This window comes from Tupaia chinensis, unplaced genomic scaffold, assembly GCF_000334495.1.
Source record: "Tupaia chinensis unplaced genomic scaffold, TupChi_1.0 Scaffold000437_1, whole genome shotgun sequence".
In the NCBI taxonomy this organism is placed as follows: Eukaryota; Metazoa; Chordata; class Mammalia; order Scandentia; family Tupaiidae; genus Tupaia; species Tupaia belangeri.
Window position 1 is genome coordinate 2,735,892 of NW_006159942.1, and position 13,612 is coordinate 2,749,503.

At 36.7% G+C, this 13,612-nt stretch overlaps 1 long non-coding RNA gene across 3 annotated transcripts in view; it reads left to right on the forward strand.

Moving 5' to 3' along the window:
* Nucleotides 1–13,410, forward strand: part of LOC106735562 (uncharacterized) — a 60,961-nt gene extending 47,551 nt beyond the window's left edge. For 2 of the 3 annotated variants that reach the window (XR_001370868.2, XR_003550497.1), the window contains one exon: nt 13,313–13,410. This is a non-coding gene — a long non-coding RNA (uncharacterized LOC106735562). Of the gene's footprint in view, nt 1–12,210; nt 12,287–12,400; nt 12,563–13,312 lie in introns of those variants that run through there. The other variant, XR_001370867.2, reaches the window with a different exon arrangement.
* The last annotated feature ends 202 nt before the right edge of the window (nt 13,411–13,612 follow it).

Here is a 13,612-nt window from a genome sequence, read left to right on the forward strand (position 1 = left end):
TTGCAGAGATGCAAACTTAATCGTTTTCCATCAATTTCCTTTTTTATTGACAAAGATATCTATGGAGACCATGATGAGAAGCTAGTCTAGACTGTGAGCTGTAGGGAACTAATTTCCTAGCCTGGGATATAGAATACATAAAAGAGAGAAAGTATGGGCTTCGACTCTCAATGACCATGTTAGAAGGTATTTGTGATGTGCGTGGTGCTCTTGAGTATGGGGAGAGAAAAGCAGGATAAGGTCCAGAGTTTTGATTAGTTCCTAAAACCCTCACAACCCAGTAGTTACAAGGGACAGACACAAATATTGCTGGCCCTTTATATCAACAGGTTCTGCATTCATAGTTGAACCAATTAACAGCAGATTAAAAATACTATATTATTGCTTATGTATACTAAACAGTTAAACCTCTGATGCTTACATCTGTATTGAATGTGTACACTTTTTTTCTTGTCATAATTCCCTTAACAATGTAGAATAATAACTATTTACTTAGCATTTACATTGGCTTGTGTATTGTAAGTAATTTAGAGATGATTTAAAGAGATGATGGCTGTAGGATATATACAAATGCCATTTCATATACGGGGTTTATTTGAACATCCACATATTTATATGGGGGTTTGGGGTCCCTACAACCCACTCACTTTATATAATGAGGGATTATATTTGTTTATTTGCAATTTATTGCTACCTCCTTCATTAAACATTTATTGAGTCAAAGCTGTGTGCCAAGCACTGTTCTAGGCTCAGAGGACAAAATGTGAACAGATACTGGATCATGTTTCTGCATTCATGTTCTTGTAAGAACAAGGTAAGAGGTGAATAAATACTTCATAACTATAGATGCCAGCTTCTGAAGATGTGCTGATGAAAAAACAATTAAACCTATGTAACATTATAGATTGAGAAGTTTGAAGGATAACATGCAGTGCAACTTTATAAGTTCTGTGTGAAGAGATGCTACCTAGGCAGAAATCTGAAAAGATGAGAATGCAATAATATAGATATTTGGAAAATATGATTATATTTTTCGTTATTTTAAAAATTCTGCGACTTGACCATTCTACTTTCTTTTTCTAAAACATGCTCTCCCCTCTCAAATTTTGTTGTGTAAATGTCTAGTTTAAATCATGTACCTTGGTTCTGGACAGCCTTGGGTAAATTCCCCTTTTTCAGTCTAATTTCCCCTTTCTGGGCTTAACGATCCTCTTCTGAACTTTCACTATGCAGGTAGTAATTTTTTCCTTTTCTTGAGGGAAAAAGAAATCAATAAATATGATAATAAAGTATATTGCATAAAGCACTGTGCATTCTTTCTCATAAGAGAATATTATATAATGAGTAATCATAGCAAAATGTTTGTGAAAGAACTTTCTTTGAACAGAAATTTATCTTCTTGGAATTGTTTATGCTTACAACAAAAAACAAGAAAAAGTCTATCTAGCCCACTGAAACTTCCTTAAAGGAGTTTACAGAATTATGATAGATGTGACCACTTTCCATTATTCTTTGAGGAGTGAAGATGATAATTTCAGAACAATACTAAAGTGGCAGGTAAGCCTTTATTGCTGCTCCTGAGTATGCGAGGAAGGGTGTCAAAATTCCTTCAAATTTTTTTTTTTTTTTTTACATTTTGCCAGAAGACACATGGACTCTTAGTAGAAAGAGGGAGAGAGAAAAGGAGAGAAAGAGAGACTGAAAGCAAGAGAGCACTCCCTCCCCCTTGCCCCATGGAGCATGGTCACTCTGCAATTCTTTCTCCATTTCTCTCTCCTTTCAGAATTTTATGCAAGAAAGCCACCTTCCCCCTCCCCCCCAATGGAGCATGGTAATGCTGCAATTCTTTCTCCAATTCTCTCTTTTCAGGATTTTATTCATGTATGCACACGTGCCTGGTATGCTTTTTAAGCCTCTGTGTCCAAGACTCAAACAGCACAGTTCACCGTGTGGTACCCAGCCGCCCTAACCACCATATCATGGAGCCAGTCCTAAAATTAAAAACAAAACAAAACAAAACAGTTTTATTGAGATATGATAGCACAAAATGAACTTCACATATTTAAAATGTACAATTTGATAAGATTTTATACATCTGTACTGTTGTGAACCACCACTCCCATCTATACAGTAAACGTATCCATGCTCGCAGTTTGTTACGTCCTTTTCAATTGCTGTTATTTATTTCTTCCATCCTTTTTCAGTCAACAACTAATTGTTATTTCTCAGTATATATTAGTTTCCGTTTTAAAAAATTTTATATAAACCGTGCTCTCACTCAACATAATCACTGAGATTCATCTAATTCATTACATATATAAATATCCTATTCTTTTTATTGTCGATTAGCATTCCATTGTACCAATTTAGAACAACTTGTTTATCCATTCATCTGTGATAGATATTTGGGTCGTTTCTAGTTCTTATAAATTATACATGCATGACTATTACGATTACAAGTACACAAATGCTATGATACTAGCGTAGAAATATTTGTGTGGACGTGATTTCATTTCTCTTGAATAAATGCCGAGGAGTGAAATGGCAAGGTCACATGCTTAGCATATGTCTAACTTTTACAGAAATTGTCAGTTTTCTAAAAGTGGTTGAACTGCTTTACTTTCCTACCAGCAATATATCATACTTCCAGCTTTTTCACAAACTTGTTAACATTTGGAATGGTCATTAAAGCTCAATATTGCATACGGCAACTATTTGAAGGCATCGAAAACAAAATTAAGGTCCTGAAGATTCATGAAAAAATTGAAGTTCCAAGGTGGAAAGGATTTGCAGGTCCAAGATTTCAGGGAGAAGTCAGGGCAGACACCTTTGGTGCTGTACAAATTGTCTCGGTGCACTCACCACTACGTGTTGAAAACACATGTGACTTTCTGCCTGCCGGCTTTGCCTTCTTGTGGAAGATGTTTGTCTAATGTGTGGGGACACTGGAAGCTCTGACTATTTTTTTTTTAAGATTTATTTATTTATTTCCATTTGTCATTGTTTCTTTTTTCTTTATTTGATGAGAGAGAGAGAGAGAGAGAGAGAGAGAGAAAGGGAAAGTGAGAAAGCAAGCCACCAGGTCCAGGACTTGAACCATGGTTGGCCATGTGGTAATCCAGCGCCCTTATCCACCACACCACCTGCTGGCCCCCAGGAAGTTCTGACTATTCAGTCACTGCAAAGAAACTTATCTAATTATGGCTAGGGAGTTGATGCGTAATTAGACTAGTTAATTTTTGATTTGGCTGACATTTCTGTAAGCCTTACTCTATATTTTCTACAACTTTGGGTTATACTCTTGTCTTTCAGAACAAAATTAAATTCTCCCTTAAGAAAAATAAAATTCTGAAATTCTTTTCTATTATTCATTCCATTTTTTTCTCTTATTTATCCTCCTAGTATTGATTCTAAATAGGCCTTTCAAGGAGGAAGACCAAATAATTGTAAACTAACAGGAAAGAAAAGGCTACAGAAATGTATTTTTAAATGGTCAGTTTACTAATAGCATAAGCTTTGATATGAAGCAGTGGTTTATCTGCTTATTTGATTAAAAAGAAAGAAGAGAGTATAGGAACGTAGGAACACGAGAAAATATATTTAAAAAATAAGCAGATGGAGAATATGGAAGAATGAGTAAGAGACTGTAGAAACCGTGCGGTCCAACATATGTGTATGTACAATCTTTGATGGAGTAAAGACAGAAAGAATGTAAAGAAGTTTTTTTTAAAGAAAAATGGTCAGAATTTTACCAAAACTAATGAAAGATATAGAACTGAAGATTTATAAAATTTAGCAAGTCCCAGAGAAGATTAATATAAAAAAGCATTCCCAGAAATATAATAAAGAAACTGAAAACTTAAAACAAGAGATTGTGAATGCATGCAGTCATAGGGTTAGAAAACATTAATTAACTCCAAAGAATAAAAAATATACTGACAAATATTTTTAAGAGCAATAAAGGAAGCCAAAAGATAAATAATAACATATTTGAAGGGCTTTCAGTAAGAGAAAATAACAGGCAACCTAGAAAATTATACCTAATGATAAAATCCTTCTAAAATGCAGGGGAATGAAGAGGTTTTCAAACAAAAACTCATTGCTATGAAACCCACATTACAACAGACACTATAGTGATTAAATATAAATTTTAAAAATTAATTTTAAAAATACTAAAGTTATGGAATAGTTGACAGAAGAAAAATTATCCTAGACTGAAATATGAAAACAAATGAAAGTTTGCAGAGCACTAGAAAGGCTACTTATGTGAGTAATTGTGGATTAATACTTACTGCTTAAAATGATATTAATAAGGGCCAGCAGGTAGCATAGTGATTAAGGCTCTCAACTCCCACATAGTCAGCTGCAGTTTGAGCCTTGGATTCCGCGGCTTGAAAATCACCCTGCGTGCATGTGCATGTGTGCCCAGAATCCCAGGAGGAGAATGGAAGAGAAGGGCCTGTGGTGTAGCCATCCCCCCAGGGGGGTGATTTCTCACCTTACCTCTCACTGTCTCTCTCTGGCGAGTGCATGCACACTATAGCAACAAAAAAAAAAAAAAAAAAAAAAAAAAAAAAAAAAAAAAAAAGCAAAAAAAAAAAAAAAAAAAGGAAAAAAGATATTCATGGTGTATGTGAGTGTGTATGGTGTGTGTATGTATGTGTGTTTGTATTTATGGATGTTTTGTTAAATGGCAGAGTTGAGCATTTGTGACAATGACCACATTCAAGCCCACAAAGTTTAAAGTATTTACTATTTGGTATTGCAGAGCATTCAAACTTTGAGATGTTTAATGTGTACATATCAGAGTGAGAAAACACAGAACACTGTGCTCACTCTGTCCTGAACATGGGAACACATGACCACATCTGCCAGATGGAGAGCTCCACCTGTGCCATGACGTGTCTTGTAGTCCTGCTGCTATCTCAACAGCTGCAAAACTTTAGCAAACGGTTGCTGCCTCTCTGGTGCCCTCTTCCTCAATAAATAGAGAATCTGCCAGTCTGGGCCTCAGTCCTCTAAGACTGCGAGGGCCCTGGCTTCCCCATTAAGGATCATTGCTTGTCTTGTGTGTTTTATCTTGCTCATGTTTCCATGGGTCCTACAGTTTGGTCTTGCTGGACGTGAGGTCTTGCTGGACATGACAGTTTGGCCCTTTACAGAAAACGTTTTCTGATTCCATAGATATTCTTATTAACAAGGCTGATTAGTTTCAAGAAAATTTGACAGCAGATGGTTTGAAAGTTGTGCCATTTTGTCCAAAGATAGAAGAGTCATATAAATTAATATATCTATCTTACATGGATAGAACTAAGTCCTGAAATGAATGACGTCTAATGGAAGAGTCCTTCATAAGAACTGGGAACTAGGGGATTCTAATTAGTTAAAGACTAACTGGTTTCAATAAATGAATTTTCATCTCTAGACTTTCTCCATCTATAGAAGAGAAATAGTCACAATATCTGCCTTTTTCAAACTCACAAAATATAGCAAAATATATAATGATGATAAATAAAAAACACTCTAATAATGAAAATTATATATATGTGTATGTGTGTGTGTGTATGTGTGTGTGTGTGTGTGTGTATTTAAAGGTTTCTCTTACTTATTCCATGAGAGAGAAAGGGAGAGAGAGTTCAGGCATCCCCAGTAGGGTCTCCATGGCATGACCTGCCCCCATCTCACCCAGTCGGGATCATGAGCTTGTATACACATCTGGCATGTTCAGAAAGGTCCTGGAACTGGACCTTTCCCATGCCATCCCATTGGTTATCACTGAGTCACCTCCTAGCCCCAGTAATAAAAATTATTAGCATTAACATTGCACTTAAACGGGAAAGATCTACATAACTGAAAGTGAACACAAACCACAAATCTTTACATGACTTCTAAACTGGTTCATTTTGGTTTATTTCATTCATCTTAGTTGATCTTTTCTATGAGTGATCAGAATCAACATAACATTTACTTGACCTTTTACAGAACATCATCATCATCACGCTTTCATCAAATTCTGCTCCTTCTCTTCTTCTCCCTTTCTTCCTTTTCCACTGCCATTTTTTTTGCTGCTGTTCATTGAGCACTTACTGTATACCATGTACTATAATAAATATTTCGCATATAATAACTTATTCCTTAAAAAATGACATTAAGTGCAAGTGATTATTATCTGCATTTAAAAAATGGAGACAAAATTAGTTTAAATACTTTATTAAGAGTTAAAAAATTCTTAACTGGCAGAGCTAAAGTTTAAACCAAGTCTTCCTGAATTGACAAATTACAGCATTGATACGTATTTCCTCTCTTCCCCAGAATTTATAACACCTCGAGTTTGAGTCTCATGCCTTATATGTGCTTTTAGTTTTCCATGCCTCCCTAGATAAATGCTCTGAATAAAAGAGACTCAAAATAAAAATGAATGAAAATTAATGATAGTAATGATAGAATTCTAGAAGTGAACAAATAGGTAAAAATGGGGTCATTCTGTGGTCAGATAGGCTTAGAAAATATTCAATTGAAGAGATTTTCTTGCAGCAGTAGTCTCCCGAGGTTTTTAGGAAGAAATGTATATTGTGAATCCAGGAAAGTCGATAGACTCTAGCATTCTGTAGACTGTATAGCCTTCCTTAAGATGTTTAAAAGAGTTTCATTTTTGGGTAAACATCTTGGACTTTGAGAAAGTTTAAAGTAATTTATAAAAGGAAATGATTTAAATTATTAGTTATACTTTTAAGTGTGAAATATTAAATTTGATTCAGCAAGGGAACATTTTCTTCAATTTAGGCATTTTCAGAAAAGCAGTCTATAATTTGGTATGAAGCAATGCTCTGAAAAAGCAATATTTTAGCTAAGTATGACCTTTTGACTTTTTAAACAAATTCCTCATTAATGCGTATGAGCTACACTTTATATTAATACAAAAATAAATATACCACTAATGATGTGCTTGGAAGGAACAGGGAGACCTAAACTAGCTTAATTTGCTAAGAAATGGTTAGGAAGGAAGGGGTACAACCAGCTGGTTTTGAAAAATGTTACCACCGGTTGAGAAATGGCAGTTACCCCTATTCTTAGCTCTGGCATAACTAGACTTGGATTTATTAATAAAAACTTGGCGCCCATGATTTCTCTATTTAACTGGATGATATGCATTAGAGAAATTAGAAATCTAAACGGCATCTTCAATGGTGTACTCAAACTGTTAGCTCTGTAACAATCAATAAGTCCTTTTTAAAGGCAATGGTTAAAATATTTTTGTTTGATTTTACTGACAATGAAATCAAGTGGCAGGTTTTATGTCTTACGAGAATAACCTCAGACAATTCCTCCACAGCTGTGTGTGTGCGGGGGTGGGGGTGGGGGTGGCCCCAGGATGACCCAAGCACATCACATCCACTGCACACCCATTTTCACCACTACCATATTGTAGTGTGCAATGAACCAATGACACAGAAATACGTGTCGAACTCCCACGAGAATCCAATATCACTGCTGATCTGACAGGAGGCAGAATCCAGGCAGCAAGGCAGCGATCGCTGCAAACACAGATGAAGCCTTGGTCACCTACCACCCTCCCCTAGCAGTGAGGGGTGGCAGGCAACAGGCCATGGACCAGTGCAGGCCACTGCCCAGGAGCTGACGACCTGGGATGTAACCTGGCTAGGACCCACACTGAAAAATGGAGCCCTGCTAGTATACCCTTTCAGATTCTATCCCCCATGCCCATGGCCAAGCACAGTTTTAATTTCTAAGAGCCTCGCCTAGTGTTGTATTTTTTAAAAACATTATTTCAAACATTTTGCTTGTAATGTTCAGTTTGTTTATTCTCATTGCTATATATCATTCAATTGTGTGAATAATTATGTCACAATTATTTCATTCATTTTATAGTTAAGAATTCAGATCATTTCTAACTTTTATCTATGATGAATGGAGCTATCGGGCAATTTCTATAACAGTACATGCCATGTGGTGAACACACAAATCTTTTTTTTTTTTTTGCTACAGGGTGTGCACACTCACGAGAGGGAGAGAAAGCCTCCCCAGAGGGCTGTGGTCATACTATAATCCCTTCTTCTCCATTCCTCCTCCTTACCATTAGGATTTCAGGTACACACATACATGCACCAAAGTGTGTTTTTTAAGTGGTCAGGGCTGAGATTTGAACCATGGTCAGCCAAGTAGAATGCTGCTCCTAACTTACTACATTTAATTACCATGGCACAGGGCTGGACCCACATGTATGCATTTCTGGTTCTTTTCCTTTCTTCTTTTGTCTTTTCTCTAAGGTTTTGTGACAGGGCATGTGCTCTTATCAGAGAAGCAGAGAAAGAAAAGTGAGGATTCATCCCCCAGTGGGGATGGACACACCGCAATCCCTTCTCCTCCATTCTCCTCTCAGGATTTTGGGCTCATATGCATATGTGCTGGGCATTATTTCGAAGTCCCCAGGTCTGGGATCAGCCATGTTTGACCATGTGGGAGTCCAGCACTTTAATCTTCACCCCAGATACTGGTCCCACATGTGTGCATTTCTGTTGAGAGAAGAATTGCTGGATTATTGCATATGCTTCATTAGAATTGGAGAAAAGTAACTGATTAAATTAATCATTGTCTTAGCAGTGATAAGAATGTATTAAAGAATTGTGAGAATAATTTTGGTGAGAATTGATAAGGGTTTGAACTAATGTATGTCTGTGAGACAGAATTTCAGAAATGGATTTGAGAGCTATTCCAGAGGGAAAATAACTAGATTTGATGGCCGCTGGATAAGGTCAGGCTGACTTTCAAGATCTAGCTGAGTGGATATTGGTGCTGTTCATGGAGAAGGGGGCTGTAGAAATCTCCTTAAATGAGCGTGGTTATTTACTACATTTAATTACCATGGCACAGGGCTGGACCCACATGTATGCATTTCTGGTTCTTTTCCTTTCTTCTTTTGTCTTTTCTCTAAGGTTTTGTGACAGGGCATGTGCTCTTATCAGAGAAGCAGAGAAAGAAAAGTGAGGATTCATCCCCCAGTGGGGATGGACACACCGCAATCCCTTCTCCTCCATTCTCCTCTCAGGATTTTGGGCTCATATGCATATGTGCTGGGCATTATTTCGAAGTCCCCAGGTCTGGGATCAGCCATGTTTGACCATGTGGGAGTCCAGCACTTTAATCTTCACCCCAGATACTGGTCCCACATGTGTGCATTTCTGTTGAGAGAAGAATTGCTGGATTATTGCATATGCTTCATTAGAATTGGAGAAAAGTAACTGATTAAATTAATCATTGTCTTAGCAGTGATAAGAATGTATTAAAGAATTGTGAGAATAATTTTGGTGAGAATTGATAAGGGTTTGAACTAATGTATGTCTGTGAGACAGAATTTCAGAAATGGATTTGAGAGCTATTTCAGAGGGAAAATAACTAGATTTGATGGCCGCTGGATAAGGTCAGGCTGACTTTCAAGATCTAGCTGAGTGGATATTGGTGCTGTTCATGGAGAAGGGGGCTGTAGAAATCTCCTTAAATGAGCGTGGTTATGCTTTGAGGAAGATGCTGTTGTCTACTTTGAAGATAAAGAAATAGGGAAATAACAAAGAAACTAGCTAATAAATGACTTATTTCCTCCAGGATGTTTTACCAATTTCTAAAATGACCAAGTTAATTCTCCTATTCGCTTATCAACTGCCATATATTTTAACAATTATATATTATAGTAACTTTATTCATTGATACATAGAGAGTGCTAAAACTGCAGACTTGGGTTTAAATCTACTTGTCATTGCAAGTTAAATGTACTTGGGCAATTTAGTTTAGGTCTAAGAGACATTTTTTTTTTTTCACCTGTAACGCAAGAATAATGAGATACATCTTGTAAAGTTCATAGAGATAAAAATACACAAAGAATCTATTAGTGCTTGGCACACAGGAATTTTAAATGATAGATAACAATGTCATCACACTTAGTTATCATATCTTAACGCCGTTTTTTAATCACTTATATTCTCAGATAATGAAAGGTCATTGTTTTACTTTCCCTTCCTTAACAATTTTCCCTAAAATCTGAGTGTTGGAGTATTAAGTAAAAATTGACATTATATTTAGAAGTTTAAATGGGACTCAGTTATTTCCCCACAGGAAAACTCCGATTTAAAATAAGGATGTATGCAGTGGTATGTGATACCGTTCTGCCCTTTGTGATTTTTTTTTTCAATTTTAGTAGTCTCATTAGTCATTTGTATATTCTCCCATGTGTATACGTATCCAAAAGTCTCTGGCTATAATTTATCTAATTTTATTAAGCTATTTTTCAGATTGTGTATGTAAGATTTAGAGTAATTAATACATTGTTATAGATATGGATAATTATAAATGGTTATTTTCATTCACCATTTATCAGTTTATACTGCCATATCATAATAAAAGCCACTTTAAATTTAACCAAGTTTATGCTTATAATAGGTGCTTTCAAATTTTTAAAGTCTTTCTCACTACTGTTTAAAACAGATTAATTAATTTGTGTAGTTTTTGGCAAAAGAATGGAATTAACGCAGCTCTCTGTTGCAAAGTTTGCAAATAATATGGCTGTGAAAGCATGAAATGTAAATTGATCCCATGTCTAGGGGTGAATGATCATGGAACTAATGAATAGGCTATTGATTTGCTCTCTACCAAAATGTCTTAGGTCACAAAATTCAGAATGAGAAAAGCCAGCGCAGTGCCAGTAGCTGTTGAAATGGGCAGGCTAGATGTACTGGATGAGAACGGACTGCCACTAGTAAATGCAGACAGGCTTCTTCACCCACGCACGCTAGCAAAGCCCGGCATGTGGGCGCTGAAATCCAGTCCTGAAGCGTTGATTTTGGAAGTCTGCAGGTTCTCAGAAAGCTCTACCGAACTTACACAAAATGGACTAAACCTCGGCAGCTCTGTGCATCCCAATCTAGCCTTTCCCAGATAGTTCTCTGCTTCTCATGTCAGTGGCCTCAGGATACACCGGCTTCTGCTGCCCACATTCACTTTATAACAATCTATCTACACAAAAAGTCTAGCCAGAGGGATTAACAAGGAGAGACAATATTTATTCAATTTCTTTCAAGTCTGCTGCCTAATTTCTTGCCAACTGAATGGCTTTGGATGTTTGGCATGTGGGCTAATGTGAAGGGACAAAGCAGACATCCCAAACTTTTATCTATTCATAAACCCCAAAACCAGGATATCCTGACCCTAGATGCAGAGAATTACCTGGGAAGCTTTTAAAAATTATTGTTGGCATGACTCCACCTGGCAAATCACATTGAATCTCTTGTTGGGGGAGGGGTGTTCTGGGCACTAGGATATTTGAGTTCCCAAGAGGATTCTAATTTGTAGCCAGGGTCAATAACCATGGCTTTAGCTTTCTAGGGTGACTTAGAGGTAAGGCAAGGCCTGGTAGAGATCATTGAATCTGATATGTGAAACAAATCAAAGTAGTTCTGGTTAGCATGAAGGCAGACTCCAGGTTTCTGCCTTTGTACATGGACCAGAGAGAATTATTCAGATTATTGAGTGAAAATTGTTTAATTCTATGTTCATTTTTTTAAAAGAAGGATTTATTTATTAAATGCATTTTTTATTATTTATCATTTTTTAATTTGACCACAGAGAGACAGAGAGAGAGAGAGGAATAGAAAGTGAGAAAGCAGGTCACTAGGTCCGGGACTTGAACTGCAGTTGGCCATGTGGGAATCCAGTGTTGTTAACCACCACACTACCGGTTGGCCCCATCAATGTTCATTATTAACACATTGGGACTATCAGAGAATTGAGTAAACTTTCTCGTGTTACACAGCCTTGGAAAGATCAATCTTGCCTCTTGATTTCAGTTCCAGTTTAGTTTGTTTTCAATACACTGTTTTGGTCATGTTAAGTGGCACTTATCCCTTAAAACAACTTCTGACAATACAACTATGGGAAATGTGAAAGCATCAAGCTCAGGTAGAGTGTAATTTTGTATTAAATTTGTACACCATTTCATCATACATTTAAAAAAAAAACATGATGTTTGATATTTAGTTTCTGTATTTATTCCAAAATCTGGAGCTCTGAGAGCTGAACTAATTTGGCATATTTTAGTAGCTAGCTAAAGGAGATTTGTACCATCTTGTTTTTATGGGGTCAAAGTAGACTCTGCTTAAAAGGTCATTTTTTACCACTGAATGTGCTTTTCCTATCCTGCAGGTGACAAGGTACAAGACATGAAAGGCAGGGAAGGGGAGCCCAGGCCCGAGGAAGGGCAGAGAGATGATGGAGCCAAGTAGGAATCAAGGCAGCTGCCAGGGGTTCTGTAATGAGAAACTGATTTTTTTTTTTTTATGTAGCCTCTATTCATATTTTTACATTTGATTTTGTCCTTTGATTATAATGACAGGTTGTGGTTACACATTATTAAATATGAATACTGAAGAAGTGACTACATAAAAAGGCAAGGAATTGAGGATGATTGGTGTCATCTCAGCAAGGCAGGAGGGAGAAGACAGAATCTTTTCTCAGTTTGGGATCCTGTATGCATCACCCACACGCTCTGGAATAAACGGAGAATATTTACTTTATTCAGTGGTGTCTTTCTGCTGCTTTCTAGTGATAAGAAACTGTGGTTGGTGGAGGGGAGCTGCAGCTCTGTAATCTTGGAGCTATAGAAAATGTTTATTTATAGATGATACATTGTACCTGGGCTTGCTGTGGTACTTAATACTGCATTTCTGAAGTTCTTTTCTCGAATCCTTTATTCCTTTTCAGAATCATAGCCACTACTGAATCTCTTCTGAGGAGAAAAAGCGAATCAGTTTTTATGTTCTGAGAATACCATACATATCACAGTTGACTATGAGAGGAATAACTGTTGAAATATTTAGGAATTGGAGATATAAATTTCGACCATAGATATAGATACATTATCTAAGTTTTAGTAATTGGTTTGCTCTCAAATTTGGGGCATATTCTTGTCTCTGAGATACCTACATTTTACATATGGCAACAAGAAATTGTATCATGCAGGTGCCTTGGAAGAACAAGCAACATTTGGAAGTATGTGTATAAAGCATTCATATAAATGAGTAAACAGTTACCTATGTCTTTTGACAAATACCTTATCTGTAATAAGCAGGACTTTGAAGTGAGAACTTCAGCTTTATCAGTTGCCTGGGTTATAACAAGCGTTAATGTCAGGAAAGTCAATTAAAAACTACCCTCCAACAACAAGCCTTTGTCATTTAGGCCAGGCTACATTCTTTGTTGGCCTCAGTGTAATACTAACTGTTGACCTTTTACTTTGCATCAAAAGGTCACTAGGAAAAGTTAGACCTCCTATGCATTGACCACATTTGAAGCCTGAAGCTCTCAAGATTCCATTGAAGGGGTTATCAAAGGGTGAAGAGAAAAAAAAAAAAAAGGTAAAAGTCACTGGGAACTTTGTATCTATTAAGACATCAAGCAGTTCAAATTGCCATCTACTATTTAACTGTGTATTCAAAATGCCTTCCTTTCTGCTTAACTCATGTAGAGTACCTTATTGTGATGGCGCCAGTATGCCAGTATGTTATCTGCATTAGTGCATGGTTGTATTTATTTCTATACTTGAGTG